Source organism: Haliaeetus albicilla, chromosome 20 (genome assembly GCF_947461875.1).
Source record: "Haliaeetus albicilla chromosome 20, bHalAlb1.1, whole genome shotgun sequence".
Lineage (NCBI taxonomy): Eukaryota > Metazoa > Chordata > Aves > Accipitriformes > Accipitridae > Haliaeetus > Haliaeetus albicilla.
Window position 1 is genome coordinate 24,730,456 of NC_091502.1, and position 14,073 is coordinate 24,744,528.

General features: G+C 50.1%; 1 protein-coding gene and 1 long non-coding RNA gene across 3 annotated transcripts in view; both read right to left on the minus strand.

The window, feature by feature from the left end:
* CAPN5 (calpain 5) overlaps positions 1-3,851 on the minus strand; it is a 55,009-nt gene extending 51,158 nt beyond the window's left edge. Inside the window, exon 1 of one of the 2 annotated variants that reach the window (XM_069808583.1) lies at positions 3,058-3,851. The gene's annotated coding sequence lies outside the window, so the exon portion shown is untranslated. Of the gene's footprint in view, positions 1-1,842; positions 1,960-3,057 lie in introns of those variants that run through there. The other variant, XM_069808582.1, reaches the window with a different exon arrangement.
* A 4,239-nt stretch (positions 3,852-8,090) lies between these two features.
* LOC138690181 (uncharacterized) lies at positions 8,091-12,125 on the minus strand. Its single transcript, XR_011329010.1, has 3 exons — positions 10,803-12,125; positions 9,610-9,731; positions 8,091-9,187 (listed from the first exon to the last, which is right to left on the minus strand). It is a non-coding gene; the product is annotated as an uncharacterized lncRNA (long non-coding RNA).
* Between the last annotated feature and the right edge of the window lie 1,948 nt (positions 12,126-14,073).

Below are 14,073 nucleotides of genomic sequence, written 5' to 3' on the forward strand. Positions count from 1 at the left end.
GTTTTTTCCCAACCAATTCTGGCGCATGACTCCTGGCAAGCGCCAGACACTGAGCAAGCCAGCCCTCGCACACGCAGCAACATTTGTACACAGGCACCCGTTGCAGGGGGGATTTAGACCTCGCGTCCAGCTGCCAAGGGAGGAGGGTCTCTCAAAGAGCATCCATCCGTCAGTCCCTCTTGGGTTTTACAACCCTGCTGCCTGGCTCATGGGCTGAAGCTGAGACCCAGGCAATTCACGTTAAAGAATTACTTAAATAAGTAGGAGACAGCCAGACGTTCCCGGAAAGGGCAGGGGGAAAAAGATTGAATCAGGACAGATGTGCCTGTAGCAAGATGTTGCACCGAGCAGGAGCTAAGCGGTGAGCATCCGGAGCCAGCACTGCTCCTCCATCCATGCCTGGCTCTGCTGCTTTTCCCCCTCCCCGGTTCTTGCAGCCCCAAGGATGCTCCCAACAGGTACCTACTCTCACCTGCATCCGTAAGCTTGTCCCTCCTCAATTCACCACCACCCCGAGCAGCACGGCCAGCCAGGCTCTCTGCATCTGCCTTGGGCTACCCACCACCCACGTGCAGAGCGTGGGGTGGGAGATGCAGGGACCCTGTGCTGCCCTTACCCCAGTATAACACCAGTTCAGTGCAACTGGACACCAGGCTGAGCCTGGGAGGGGGGGCCGAGCCCCCTAAGATGTGAGAGTGGACAGAGATGAAAGGTGCCCTGGGGAAAGTCTGCAGCACGGTCCTTGCTGGATGCAGCAAGAAAAGCAGCTGAGGATTTAAGAGCATCCTCCGCTACCCGCTGTGCTCGCTGCCCTGCTTTCATCCCCGTTTGCCACATCTGCCCGTGCTCCCTACCAAGCTCACAGCTAATACAACACCTAGGCAGAAAGGTAATGGTAATTGGTAATAAATAATTGGTAATAAATCCAAGCATCACACACGGGTGGATCTGCAGAGCCGGGCGAGCAGCCTGGGCTCACCTGGCAGCTACCGGAGCGGGAGGCGAGGGACAGAGAGGACCAGAGCCACTTCTGATGGGACACCCTCCACTTGAAAGCACCAGGCTGGTTTCTCAGGTCCAAAATAACATTTTTTCAGGGCAGGCAGAAAGGGAGAAAGGAATGGTGCCTCCCACCCCCAGGATACGGAAAATCCAGATTCATATCTCTGCTTGGAAACTCAAAAAGACATCAATCTCCTGCACCCCAGCAGCAGCCTGGCCTGCCCTGGGAGCAGGAGCTCTCTCTCGCCTTAACTTTCCGTGCAACTTACTAAAAGCCCTTGGGTTTGTCCCAAAAAAATGGAACAAAGAACAATACTAGAAACCTCAGGATTTTTTTCCCGGCGCAGAAACCCTGCTCTCCAGCCAGCGCCGAGGCCTCGCTGCTGAAAGTTTCTGTCCAGCTTGTCTCCGCCAGCAGAAACGAGCCAGACTGGGAGCAGCTGTGGGGTTTTAACCATCCGGGGTGCAATTTCCAGCTGCACCAGCCCCAAGCACCCTGAGTTCCAGCATCCCCCCAAAAAACTAGACCTCGCACCAGCGCTCGCTAAAGGCAAAAAGCAGCAACCTGCTCCCACACAAGGCAGCGCAGGGGAGGAGGCGGGTACCTGCTTTGGGGTGGTTTTTTTTTACGCCCCCCCCGCAAAAAAAAAAAAAAAAAAAAAAAATGAACAACCCTTACACCCGCACACCCCCAGCAGTGCCAAAGCCACAGGTACCCTGAGCATCCCCCCCCTCCCGAGGAGAAGCCTGGACCCCGGGATAAGGAGCGGAGCTCCCCGAAAAAAAAAGGAAGGAAAAAGCCCCCCCCGCACCCTTCCCCGGGGCTGGGGCTCGCCTTACCTGCCCGTTATGGGTGTTTTTTGGTTTTTTTCCCCGATGCCGGTGGCCGGTCCCCGGCGCTGCCCGCTGCAGCCCCTTCGCTTTCCCCAAGCACCGCCCCGACGGGGCGGGCAGCGGCCGGGGCCGCGCCTGCGCTGGGACCGCGCCGGGAACTGGGAACAACCGGGACGGGAACTGGGAACCGCGGCTCACCCCCTTCCCGGCAACTGGAATGCGTGGTTGGGAACAGGGATGGGCACCGGTGGGCAGTGGGAAATGGGAGAGGGAGGGGGGGTGGCGCCGGTTCGCGACTGGGGAGCGGACTGGGGAAGTGGGGAGCCCAACTGGGAATAGGGATCTGGGTCCAGTGTTGCCCAGGCGCCGAGAGACTGGGATCAATGGGAACGGGGGCCGGCAGCACCCAGATGGGGAACTGGGGCCGGCAGCTGGGGCTGCTCAGGCGCCGAGAGACTGGGATCAATGGGAACTGGGACCGGCAGCTGGGGCTGCCCAGGCGCCGAGAGACTGGGATCAATGGGAACGGGGGCCGGCAGCACCCAGATGGGGAACTGGGACCGGCAACTGGGGCTGCCCAGGCACCAGCACCATCAGCTGGGTACTGGGAACTGGGACCAGCACCCGGATTGCCTGGGCACCAGCACCAGCCACTGGGACCTCCCAGGCACTGGCACTTGGACCAGCATTACCCTGGCACTGGATACTGGGACAAGGTCCCACCAGCTCTGCCCAGAACCTCACACCGGGGCTGGGAACTGGGCAAACTGGAGCAACCACGCACCAACACCAGCTGGGCACTGCACAGCAGGGCCACCCAGGCACCAGGCAGCTGGGGTGCGTTAGGCTATCACCCACGGAGGGTGCAGGGGAGAGTCATCAGGGGTTGCAGGATTTGGGTGCGAAGGGGACATCCCCCAGTCAGGAATGGCGTGGGGCAGGATCAGTGGGGTTGAAGGAGACGTGTTTTCCAGCCCACGACCAAAGTTATTCCCCTTTTCTGTTTTGCAAGAGGGAAACTGAGGCACTGGGGAGCGGGGGGTCAAAGGCTGGGCAGGCGCTTGGCCCCCCCCCACATCCACAGAGGTGGACATGCAACGGGTGTCACGGGGCTGGCAATGGGGCCGAGGTGGCCAGACCGGCTGTGCCCGCCATGGTGGCAAACATACATTCCCAGCCCACAAATATACATCCAAGAGGGGAAAAATAGACATGACCTACCTAAAAATGCATCCCCCGCAGCAGGAAGGAGCCGGTGGGGTTTTACGGACCCTGTGTCATGGGCAGCTCTGATCTGATGCTCTGACTTGACACACAAGCTTTAACGTCAGTATTCAGGGTTTTTTGTAAATTAGGCCAAAAAGAGATGGCAAGCGAAGAACAATTAAAGAAAATGGTTGTAAATGATGGGAATAAACTTCTCACATTCAAAATTACGGGTGATGATCAGACTCTTTTAGACAAAAAAAACAGGCTAGGGGTTAGCTGCTGCCTTGCCAGCGACAGAGTGAACGCTTAAGGACATCTGCTTGCCACATCTGCAGTAATGCAGTGAAATTTCGGTGACAAAATTAGAAAGGAGGCCGTGCCTGGAGCAGCATTGGCGTGGCGTGAGCTCCCGGTCCCACCGAGGTGTCACCTGCAGCTGTGTTTGGGTGATTCACCTCCTCTGGGGTCAGCCATTTCCTCAAGTTTCTTATTATCTGAAACCCTTCTGGACTTTTCATATCAAGGTTCTTGTTATTTTCCTGTTAATTTTATGATAATTTCATTACTTATTCAATTCATGCAATATTTGTGTTACAATTTTTTTAATTCATTTATTGGTTGAAGGAATAGGAAAGCCAAAAATCTGTAGTTCTACGAATGCTTTCTTTGGCAGCAAAAGCCATTTTCTAATGTTTCCCTTCTCTTTGCTTGTTTTCCCCTCTCCCCCATGGATCTGCTGTGATCTGGCTGTGCTCAAAACCAGGTCAGTGCAAGGGTCCAATTTCACACACCCCTTTTCTTTCCCCTCATCAAAAATCACCTAGGAAAATAACCCTAAACCCCATCGGGGTTTAGGGTTACCCCATATTTAGGACCCTATATTAGGTCCAGAGCCCAGCTGTGTGCAGCACTGAACCATCACCCTAACCATAGTGGGAAACTCCAGCAGCAAATGGCAAAGACCCCCCCAAAAAAGGCGGAAAAAAAAAGGGCAAACCCTCAGTTTCTGAATATTTGTAAAGGGGAAGAGTAGATCCTACACAGGCCTCTAACCCCAAGCCCAAAACCATCAGTAATCGCCCTAAAACCAGGTACCAGGCAGGCTAGGGCAGGGGTGGATGCTGCTGCTGCTGCTCCCTTATAGGACAGGGAGAGCATAGAACCCATTTTGATTTGTGATGTGCTTAAATGGGGAGACACTCCATCACTGTTAGTTAATTAATATCATCATCCATCATTCCTCCCACCAGTACAGACACCTCCTGCCCAGTTAGCCATCGTGGGTTTGCTTGAAGTGCAATGGAGATAAATAGGTAAATTCCTATTGCACTTTTTCACCTATTTGAGCTCAAAGCTGCTAAGGGGGAGCATCTCGCTGCTGGGTACGTGGGGACCAGGGGGCACGTGGGGGAATTTGTCATCCACAGGGGTGATGGGTGATGCTGTGCAGCGCCGGCTGAAGGGATAAAAAAGAGGAGGAAGGAAAAACAAAAAACAAGAGAAAATGGGCTCACCCTTGAGACGAAATCAGCAGCGGGAGGACAGCTTTTATTTTGTTAACGGGCTGGAAAGCATTAGGGAAAAGTTCCTCTGCTGAATTAAGGCAGCGAGCGGGTCCCCAGCCGCTCCCGTCTCCCCGCAGGGACGCGGAGCTCGAGCCCGCTCTTGTCGCAGGCCCAGATCTCGCCGATTAACTTAGTTGCATTTTCGATTTCAGCCTCAGCGGGGGAAGGAAAATTATGTAAATACGATTTATAACGACGCTTCGTTGCTCCTCAGTTGGATGCAAATGAGGCCACAGTGACGGGGGTGACGTGAGGGCTGCGCAGGGGGGAACGAAGAAATAGCGATGTTTTAAAACCGGACCCTGAAAATAAGTAGGAACAAGGTAAAAGGCAAAGCAGAGGAGGAAAATTGCAGCCAGGGATTCCTCCGACAAATGGGATTTCATTATTCCTTCTGGGATTTCAAAGCAGATGCCTTAGTGAGGTTTTCCTCCCTCCTGGGAATAATTTGTTGTTCTTGCTCATGCAGGGGACCCCCAAGGTGAGGTTTGGTCCTGGGGTGGTTCAGGGTGAGGGTCTGCCTGCCCAGGGCGGTGGGAGGTGAAGAACTGCCAGCTCCTGCCACCCCCTGCTGCTACAAGGCCAGCTCTGTCCCTCCAAGGGCATGTTTGGGGGAGAAAAGTGAGAAAACGACTGCAGGTTGGCAGCTGGTGCCCATATCCTCATTTTCATGCCGTGGGGATGCCGGGAGCAACCTCCGACGGCCCCATCCCCAATGCAGGAGCTGCCTGGTGAGAGTGAGCTCACCGCTGTTGATCCCATCAGGCTGCAGTCTTCTGCTCCTCTGTGAACATATCAAGAAACGAGCCTACTACAATTCCTCTGGCCGCCCATCTGCACTTGAATTAAACTTCATTTTGCTGAATTCTACAAAGTTGTTCGCCCCGGTTGCAGCCTCTGGAATACCAGTAATGTATTCTCTCCTTTCCCTCTCCACATGATTGCAGCATAATCTCCTACTCATTTGATTTATTTAAGCAGGCCTTCAGATGCTCCAGTAATGGGAGTCATTTAGGTCCCTCTGCAGATATGTATTTATTTATTGCTGTTCATTTAAACTGCAGAGCCAGTTGGCAGGATAGAGACAAGACTGGGGTCACAAGGATGTTAAATTATTCGCTGTCAAAAATAGCTGGTTGAGAAAGTTAAATTAAGCAAGGTCGTTCAAGGTCATAGTCAGTCACTGGTGGGAGGAGAAGGGTGTTAATTAGCTGTTTTATTTAGGGGGGTCATCATGACCAGAGGACCAGCAGTTGGTAACAAAAAGGGAAACTGTAGCAACTCCTCTTGTTTTTTGGCAGAAGCAGCTCTTGGGTGAGAAGCCAAATTGCTGTCCTTGACCATGACGGAGAAGTTGAGGCTATTGAAAGGCAGTGTTGTGATGCTCACGGAGACCCTGTGGAGCCCCGTGAGGCATCGGCCAGGGAGTTCCCCCTTGCAAAGTCCATCTTGGGGCTGAATTTGGTGATGCTCCTTCCCCAACGATGCTTGGGCAGCGGCTGGTGAGGTGCTTAGCAGGGGTGGAGGTCTCAGAGGGCATCTGAGATGCTTTGGTTGCTTATGCAGTCAGGTCCTTGCCTGAGATTTTGCCACCTCTCTTGGCAGATGGTCCAGTAGCTGCATATCCTTTCTATTAATACTTGTTTCATTTCCCATTTGAACTTCCCTGGCATCTTCTTGCAGCTATTAGACCTTGCAATATCCTTTTCCTCCCAGTTTAAGAGCTCCCTAACATCGGCCATCTCCTCCCTTTCCATTCTCCTCTACCACACGCTACCACGGGCCAGCTAAGGTAGGAAAATCAGTGAGTAAACTGGGCAGGTATGACCTGGAGTCACTGGGAGCCAACAAATCCACACCTTGTAGCTTAATGTCCTTCCACAGGAGACCATCGTCGCCATGACAGCCAGGTCTTTAATGATAGCAGTACCTGGCCAGAAGAGACGTTTCCATCCAAAGATCCATATCATAACCTTTTATCATGGAAAAGGCCCATTTTTTTTCCTGTTTCTGCATAAAATGCAAGGTGGAAACCATAAGCCCTGGTGAAACCCACCCTCTGCCTCGCTGCCCTGGTGAACGCTGGCCACGGTTCGGGATGCGCCCGTGCCGTGATCTGCACAGCAGCTGCCTGGCAAACAGCTCACGTTAATTGATAACTCTGCTGGGAAATCCATACCATTAAATTCTCCGCTTAATTGTCTGTATCAGCGCTTACTTCTGCACAGTCACAAATCAGGCAGCTTTTTAATGGGCCGGCTGCTATTAAGCAAGACAAGTCAAACAGCAAGAAGCTTGCTTGAAGAGGAATGAAAACATGACATCGGGGTTTATACTGGAGGACAGAGTTGATGTTGCAGCTGAGATCAGGGTAGGAGCTGTGGCCCAGAGAGATGCTAAGAGATTGGCCTTCCTCTGAAAAGCAAGGTAAATCAGCAGAGGAAGGGTTATCCAGGATTATATCTACAGAAGGTAACTCGGGTATCACAAATCAAGCTCTGGAAGCACAGGGCTACTTGAGCATTTACTCTTCTCTATCCTGAATCCTCCTTGAATCCTTGGGGGTGACACAAGTGTGAGAAACAGGGCTCAGGTCCCCAGTCCCTTGGCCATCTGAGCAGCCTTTTGCTCAGCAGTGCATAATTAGAGGAGAGCTGGGCTTACTCTAACAGCTTTCCTCTCCCACATCGATCTGATCTGCTATGCGAGTACTTGCCTGCTTATGAATAAGCGACTTCAGAGGAAAATGCCCAAGTGCTGAAAAAAAGACGGTGTTGCAAAGCCTGGTCTAGGGATGTGCTGCAATATTAAACTCAGCTGTGCCAGCCCAACCCTGCAGCACTTCAGGGTAATCTGCACTTAAGGAGATGAGGTTGGGGCAAGCGTCCTGGCTAAACCCCAGCTGGGTTTGCAGCTGGGCAGCTGAACTGCTGTGCAGAATGAGGAGATACCACCTAAAGGGCAGCTTGGAGGATGCAGATGTGAGCATTTCCCATCCTCTTAACCCCCTGTAATTCCTTCTGGGCTCCAGGAGCTGAGTGTGACATGGTGCCTCTATTCCTGGGCTTTCAAAGAGCCTGAACCCATCTTCCCAACAAAGCAGAGAAACCCACAAATTTTCAAGGCTTCCAGATATAAGCTGATGGACCTAGGAATAGCAGAGAACTGAGTAACAGCCAATGGTAAACCTCCATCTTACCTGCCATCCATCCTTTTGCTAGACTAATATAGAAAACAAGGACATAACAACTCCCAGCACCACGTTCCTTATGTTCCTCCTCAACTGAAAAGAACAAAATCTTTCCAGAAACCGCAGTGGAATGCCAGGACCAGGTGGGGGTTGTTCAGTAATGACCTACAGGTGCTGCCCTCTGCCAAAGCCCTGGGACATCAACAGATAAAGGCGCTGGCCAAGAACTCCCACCTTGCCAGGGTTTTTCACGGCACAAGCAGCACTGGAGCGCTTGGAAGTCAATACCATCTCCTGGTCACAAACCCTCCAGGACTTTGGTCATCGTTTAGCCATGACCACCCAGCTGGAGGGGAACAGGGCTCAGCTGCTTTGGCAGGGATGCACCTCTGCTTGGGAGCAGACAGCATTATTGGAGTTCAGTCAATGACCTTGATTTTTCCATGGGGTTTTCCACAGCGAGAAGCAAGATGGTTAGGAAAATCAGCAGGTTGCCAGCAACCCCACATTCCCTGGAGCAGAGAGGAAGGAAAGGAGCAAATGGCACCGCTGTCCTCTCAGCTGCTCTTTATTTATGACAGGTCAGAAGCTGCCCTAACAGATGCTGACTCTAAATAGTCCTGCCAAGAGCTTTTTAGGCTATTTTCCTGCTAATTCTCTTTTGTGCCCCAGAGAGACAAAAAAAACCCCACCAGTTTTTTTTTTTTTCCTCCTCTCGGTCACCATGTCTGCCTTCAGCTCCCAGCAGAGAGACACCTTAAGCTCCCATTTCCAGCAGCTCCCAAGAGTGTACAGAGAGCTGGGCAAGGCAGAGCCGCACGTGAAGGCTCTTCCGCACAACACTTCTTGCAGATAAGCAGCTGCTTGTGATATTAGGACAACTTCTGATCCGCACTTAACAAGCCTAAATCAATGCTGGAATTAGTGGAATGATGTTGGACTTACATTGGTGTAACTGAGACTGAGTTTTCCTGGATAACAGCTTCCCTCTCCTTCCAGTCACGCTCGCTGTGCAAACCGGTAGCTTGTTTCTGAAGGACTCACAGAAAGGCAGGATTTGTGTTTCCTAAGTAAATGTTAGAAAACTCTGCTGTATTTCGAGTTTCTCCTTGTTTCCCAGCTGCCTAACAATACTGCCGATTTGTAATGTGTAGATACATCAAAGCACTGCCTGGTTCCTATGTCAGAAGAGACTTTGTCCTTCCAGAAGGTGATCCTCAGATGTCACTTTTGGACTGCCCTCCTTGGCTTTTGGAGTGGCTAACTCTGGGGAGGACGAGCAGGCAAATGGTGGACCTCATGGGAACACCCTTGACCAAGTCCTTGCTACCGCATACATAGAGCAAAGCTCCCAGAAGAAGACGACAAAGATTACTCAGATGATTCCCTACAAGACAAGACAGTAAGATGAGTAGTCATTGGATCCCAAAGGACAAATTTCCCCAGGGATTTACTCATTTTGTGCAATATATGTCTGAATGAGCTACTTCCAACACCCACCAGGACCTGTGGGTTGGCCACTCACGCCCACGGCATTTCAAGGAAATGGAGGTTTCAAAGGGGCTGAGGATGATTTGCTGTGGTGGCCTCGCGTCCCAACAGTCCCTTCACCCCCCTGCACCAGGAACCATGCACCCATGTTTCCATCACTCTCACCCCATGAGAACCTGTCATCTGGGAATTTCCCCACTGTTTCCAAGGCAGATATTTTCACTCTACAACCTACTCTCCTTCTGCAAGGAACATCTCTAGGGCATGTCCTGGAGGCCTCTAGAGTATTTGCTTCTACGTATTGCTTATCAGCCTCACCTTGACCCCAACATCAGCGTGCAGCAACTCCAGCGCTTGTGCTGACTCCTGTAGTTGGTGAGGAAGCCAACTCCAACTTCTGCTCCCGGACCGTCTCCGATTACAGAGCTCGGGGAAGTTGCCTGAGCATTAATTAGAGAGGTCACCTCTACATCAGCTTCATCCGGGCTTAGCTTTAAACACTAGGCAAGCATAAAACCATTAGCGCAATCAAGATTTATTTGCTGCAGTACAGACTGGCTGGAAAGGTGGAGCCGAGGGTGTCAGAAAAAACAACAGCAATGTAATTCTTTGCGTAAACCCCGGCAGCAAGGCACTGCTCAGCATCCCTGCCTGACCCCTGAACCGTAATTCAGCTGCTGTGTTTGGGAGTCCGCAAGAGCCTTGACTTGGGTACAGCCCCTCAATGCGTGCTCAGAAATCATCCTCTTTTCTTGCAGTGTCTAGCGATTGGCTTCTGCCCCTTCCTCCTCTGCAAGTTTTATATTTTAGGGGAAAATACTGTACTGTAGCCAAAATGAGTGGGTAGGAGAAGGAGATGTTCCCAAATGTACTTTTTTCAAAGAGATCTTTGACACCCGTAGTTTTTCATTGCTGCCAGTTTACGAAACAGACTGAACCATCATTTTAAAAGCTCTGGATACACCTTTTTATCATATACTGGGAAAAGCAGTGATTATCTAGCACTGCTGATGAGACTGCTGGTTATCATCTGCGGTGTGCAGATGATACTCCCCTCACACCAGTAACTCAGATGACAACGATACCAACGGCATCTCACGTGCCTTGATTCCCCTCTTTTTCAAAGTTTTAGAGAACAGGGATGTCTCAGTCAGAAATCTTGAGGAGAACGTGACACTAATTTTAAACGCTCTGTGTAGCCAGTGCAGGCTCAGGCATTGCATACATGGTGTTGAGGCCCCCTAAATCTTCAGACGGTTCCTGGAAAGGCTTCTCCACCAACCCCAAAATTACGATATGCCCAAGGCCCACCTAAGCTTCAGCAAACCCTGCCGAGTTGGCTGTTTTTCTCAAAACCTCATTTACTTAGCCTTCCAGATAGCTTTCCCCCCTCTTTTGCACAACACAACTGCATTAGTCATGAAAATGAGTAACAATACAGTTTCTGAGACCTGCGGTGCTGCCAAGAACCTGTTGCTCATTAAGTCTGTGTCGTATCTACTTTCACTCACACAAGGATGCACGTCTTGGCTGCTGGGCAGTGTACACAAGTCGAGAATTTGGGCTTTTTTGGTGTTTCAGATTCTTGGTGGTTTTTTTAAAGGAGTTGCCGTTGTGCAGTCTGTGGGAAAAGCAATGGAGAAGGAAACAGGTACCCTCCGATTCTGCAAAAAAGCAATTGTTAATCCATCTTTCAGAGAAAAATATATACATCTGACAGTTAGCATTTTCTGCTTTGCAATGTGGAAAGAAAAGCAGTTACTCCAATTGTCTCCTGACTCTGCAACCCTACCGGCTCGTGCTGTAATTACGCCTGATCTCATTAACGAAGCACTGCCAGACCTGGCTGGGATTTGGAGAGATCTAGGGAAAAGACAGGTGTTGCAAGAAGCAGCACGGCTGATTCACGGCTTGGCTATCTTCCCTCTGAATCAGCAGCAAAATAATTAATATCCCAGGCTAGTAATAGGGGACAGCAGCCAGCTAGATAATTATACAGTCCTCCTTACAATCTGAGGTCCTCCTTATCTCTTAATGACTCAAGTAATCTCACTTACTTGCCAGCTGCAAAGAAAGGACTGTATTAATTAGCAAACAAGTGCATTGTGCAAAGCATTTGGTAAGGAAAAGCAAAGACAAAATTATAAGCTTTGCCTTAAATTCTCAGTGGAGCCTCTTGTTTCACCTGGGTGGGTGTTTGCAGCCTAAATCGAGTCCTGGGACTTGCCGTGGTGCTTTCAGTGGACCTCAGCTGGTCTGGGCTGTGGAAGGAGGTATTTGCTCCTGCGTGGGGCCAGTGGGATGATGGGCTTGGGATGCCTGACCCGGGTGCTGCATCCTTCGGGAGCCTTTGGTCTTGCTCAGAGGGCTCCCAGGAGGATGGTACTGTCTCACATAGGCATCCCTGTGTTTTAGGGGGGAAAAAAAGAGAGAAAAAACAGGACCCAGCAGTGGTCATATAGCACAAACCATCCAGATTGTTTCCTCTTTGTACATGGTATTTTAATAAGTCTAATGATATATACAGCCAGTGAAACGTCTTTTCATTGCTATATGTCTTTGCCAAAATAAAGGCATTGATACCAAAAAGACACAAAGTAAAAACGGTTTCAGAACTGAGGAGTTTCTATCTCAACTCTGAAGACGGGGGAGAAAAAAAAAAAAAAATCCAGTTCAGTGACATCGATAGTTTAGACAAAAAAAAGGAAGATGGAAATCCCCTTTACATTCAGCTTCTTACATCGAGAAAAGCCCAAAGGAGGGACAAGACTTGCATCTAACTGAGCTATTAGGGAAAACTTCCCAAGTCTAGCTTTGGAGCCGGCAGACAGGGGAGGCTGTAGCATCCCTGTTCCTAGAGGTTTCAAAAATCATCTTGGAAAGGCTGCGTTGTGCTAGGGCATGGCAGCTGAGGGGGGATGAAGCATTGTGCTGACCCTAACTGGCTTACCTCGTCCCCCCACGAGCAAGGGGAAACAGGGTGACCCCCAGGCACAAGCAGCCCTGTGCTTTTTTGGGTACAGCTTCTGCTGCCACTGTGTGCCAGCTTTTATTTCGGGGGGCGGGGGGGGGGGGGGAGTTACTCAGTGAAACAGCCAGGGACACGGAGCATCGTCCCCTCCTCCAGCACCTGAATCCAGGAGGTGTTACTCCAGTCGTACCCACAGATTGATGTTGTCACACCAGGGTCTGCCAGGAGAAATCCCACAGCCTCCTAATCTGGGTCAGCGCAAGTGATTGCAAAAATCACATTGAAGAACTGGGTGGGCTACTTCTCATTAGTCAAGCCAAGAAAAAAAAAGAAACGAGGCCTTTAATGCAAGTGCAGTAGGGTTTTACTCTTCACATTGACATGGACCATACCTCAACAGCTCATGAAGATATATGTTTCTTTCTGGGACCGATGTATGAGACTTAAAGCTACTGTCACACCTTAATGAATAACACTGGAGACTCCTTCTGCTCTCCCTAATTTGCTGACTTCTGAATTCAAGCTGCAGGAGCCATCTCTGAGATTACCAGACTGTATTTTTATATCTATATATAATTAAAATATAGCTCTCTGAGCAGAAACAGCCAAGCTGGACATGGATTCAGGCAGGAAAACACCAGGGTTTCATTTGAAATCGGAGGCTCTAAAGGGATATTCTCTTCCACCTCCAGCCTTCCCACCTGAGGATGTTTCTGCTCCAGATACTCATCACCACTCTTGCTGGAAGTAATTGCCTCCAGCACTCTGTCTAGCACTCTTGAATCTACTTAAGGCAAAAACGGCCAGTTTTTTATGTTGACTTGGGGTTCCGTCTTTAAAATGATATGTCCTGAGTGGTGTTTAAATATTGATTTCCCCCAAAGCCTGATCCAGGCCAAGATCTCATCATCGGTTTTGGGCTAGGGTTGTTGCCATGACGGTTGTACAAACCTGACATGGGGCTGCTGATGTGCCCCGTGATGCTTACTGGAGAGGAAGGGGTCTGCTGGGATGTAACATGGATCATGGCATGGGAAAAAGGTCTTTTACTCCATCCTGAACATGAACACCACGTGATGTGAGCATATTGACAAACCCACCAAGTATCAGATGTCCTGGGCATTATTGAAGAGCCGCAACTGCTCTGGAGGGGCACAGGTGAGCGCATCGGCTGCAAAGCAAATTGATAGTGAACTGTCAAATACGGGGGGATGTGGCCCAGAGATCTTCAGCAGAAACAAGTCCTCAATGTTAATCAGCCCTCCTGCTTCAATTAATGCCAGCAGTAAGAAAACACAGCTGGAGTTTGTTTGCTTTTCAGATAACCTGCATAAAAATACCCCTTCTGTAACAGCTCTGCTTTGACACTGTTGCTTACAGGTTTGTTGCTGGTTTTCATCTTGCAACTAGCACTTAATCTTGTTTTCATTCCAGCCAAGGTGAGATGTTAAAAACAAGAAGATTAAAGAAAAAAAACAAATAGAAGAAAAAAAACAAAAACCAAACCCCCCAAACCCTTGGAGGACTCCAAATGAAAACCCTGTTAAGTAATGACTCACAAGTGCCTGGACAGATTTGCCTGGGTGCAGAGTGGATTTGGCTGTCCTGTTCATCTCTTCTCTTACCTGAGGAGAAGTAGTTGGACTTGTCCCCAGGCTTCTACAATACTGCAATATTTTAACAAATTTACTCTATTCCGCTGTTCAGCAGTGAGTTGACATGCCAGCTATGAGGAAAATGCAGTGCTAAGGTTAGGTATCCACATAAATCACTGCAGCTCTGATACATGGCCAGCCTATAAATATTAGGGG